Raw genomic sequence first — 2,078 nt, 5'->3', positions numbered from 1 at the left:
AGAAAGCTTTCAATCTTCATCCTATTGGGTAGTTGTCTTGGAAAAGAAGCTATTCATACTTGGATCTCTTCGGAACCTTGGAAGAGGAATGAAGAGATCATGCTAGAAATGCTTTCTCATGTTAGACCAAATTGGGGTTTGGATGGATATAGTGATCCTACCAACACTTTAATTTGGGAATACATGTGCTATAATCAGTGACCGTACTTCATCTCTTCTCATGAGCAATTAGACCAAGGAATTGGCTATTGATCAAGATTTGAGAGATTGGGTTGCCAAGGGATTGGAATTCAATCACTTAAGATTGCCAAGGAGATCAATGAATGCATTGATTGAGGAAGAGATGAGAATGAACTTAATCCGGAGAATACAACATCTCCTGAGCCCAATGAATCCATCATTTCTGATCTTACCCATTCTCTTTACTTTCTGCCATTTACTTTTATGTTCATTTCCCCAAATCCCCATTTAAGATTCTGCAATTTACTTTCCGCCATTTACATTTTGCTCTTTATTTCTAGCATTTACACTTCCTGTTATTTACTTTCCCGCCATTTACGTTTCTGCAAATATCAACTCAATTTTTGTTTAGCTCAACTAGAATATTTCTCTAATTAAAGTTGCTTGACCAATCAATCTCTGTAGGATTCGACCTTACTCTATTGTGAGTTTTTACTTGACGATAATTCGGTATACTTGCCGAGGGAAATTTGTTGAGAGACAGGTTTCCATGCATTAAGTTTATGGCACTGTTGTCGGGGATTGATTTTGTATCAACAATGATTAAATTGGTGGATAACTAGATTGAGCATTTTTCTTTTGTTTGATTTTATTTCATTTGAGTGATTTACTTTCAGTTTTAGTTATTTTCTTCCCTTTACCCCTTACCCGTTGTGGTGTTATCTTTAATTTATTTTTACAATTCAGTTCACTAACCCACTAACTATTTGATATATTGCATCACTCACCCTAACATCATTCCTAACCAGAGTAAACTCCATTCAACTTCTCTCTTACTTTTTGCTCTGTTGGTTGTATGACAGGTAGAAGAAGCGGGGCTTCAACTTCCTTTGATTCTGAACCTGAGAGGACCCTCCTTAGATTAAGGAGGGAAGCAAGAGGAAAGAGAGTCGTTAGTGCTGAGGAAGAGGAGGAATATTTTGAACCAGACATGGATGAGAATATGGAGAACCATCATGAAGAAGAGGCTCACAACCATGGCAGAGAAGGTCCAGTGCAACATGCTAGACAAGAGAGAAGAGTTTTAGGCTCTTATATAAATCCAAACCCAGAAAACTGTGGAAGTAGCATCCAAAAGCCAACCATACATGCCAATAACTTTGAACTAAAGTCACAGCTCATCACCCTTGTTCAGAACAATTGTTCATTCGGAGGAAGTGTCCAAGAAGACCCCAATCAACATCTAACCACCTTCCTGAGGATATGTGATACTATGAAGTCTAATGGAGTTCATCCTGACACCTATAGATTGCTTTTGTTCCCTTTTTCACTCAAGGACAAAGCATCTAAATGGCTGGAATCTTTTTTGAAGGAGAGTTTAACAACCTGGGAAGATGTGGTGAACAAATTTTTGGCGAGATTCTATCCTCCTCAAAGAATCAACAGGTTGAGAGCTGAGGTACAAACCTTCAGGCAACAAGATGGTGAAACTCTCTATGAAGCATGGGAGAGGTTTAAGGACTTGACAAGAAGGTGCCCGCCAGATATATTCAATGAATGGGTGCAGTTACATATTTTCTATGAAGGTCTTTTTTACGAATCAAAGAAGGTAGTAGACCACTCATCTGGGGGTCTCTGAACAAGAAGAAGACCATTGAAGAAGCCATAGATGTCATTGAGACTGTAGCTGAGAATGACTACTTCTATGCTTCTGAAAGAGGCAACACTAGAGGAGTGATGGAGCTAAACAACGTGGATGCACTGCTGACTCAAAACAAGATGATCACCAAGCAGCTGGCTGACCTTACCAAGAAGATAGAAAGGGACCAAGTAGCAGCAATCACCACCTCATCAGCAGCTCAAGAAGGAGTGAATGCAGAGTCAGAGGGTGATCAGGA

At 39.5% G+C, this 2,078-nt stretch overlaps 1 non-coding gene across 1 annotated transcript; it reads right to left on the bottom strand.

The window, feature by feature from the left end:
- Window positions 1–1,624: 1,624 nt before the first annotated feature.
- On the bottom strand, window positions 1,625–1,731 carry LOC148551076 (small nucleolar RNA R71). The gene has a single exon (XR_015893296.1). It is a non-coding gene; the product is annotated as a small nucleolar RNA R71 (small nucleolar RNA).
- Window positions 1,732–2,078: the final 347 nt, after the last annotated feature.

Source organism: Arachis ipaensis, chromosome B7, assembly GCF_059453495.1.
Source record: "Arachis ipaensis isolate K30076 ecotype BB chromosome B7, ASM5945349v1, whole genome shotgun sequence".
NCBI lineage: Eukaryota > Viridiplantae > Streptophyta > Magnoliopsida > Fabales > Fabaceae > Arachis > Arachis ipaensis.
This window is presented reverse-complemented; position numbering and strand designations above follow the sequence as displayed.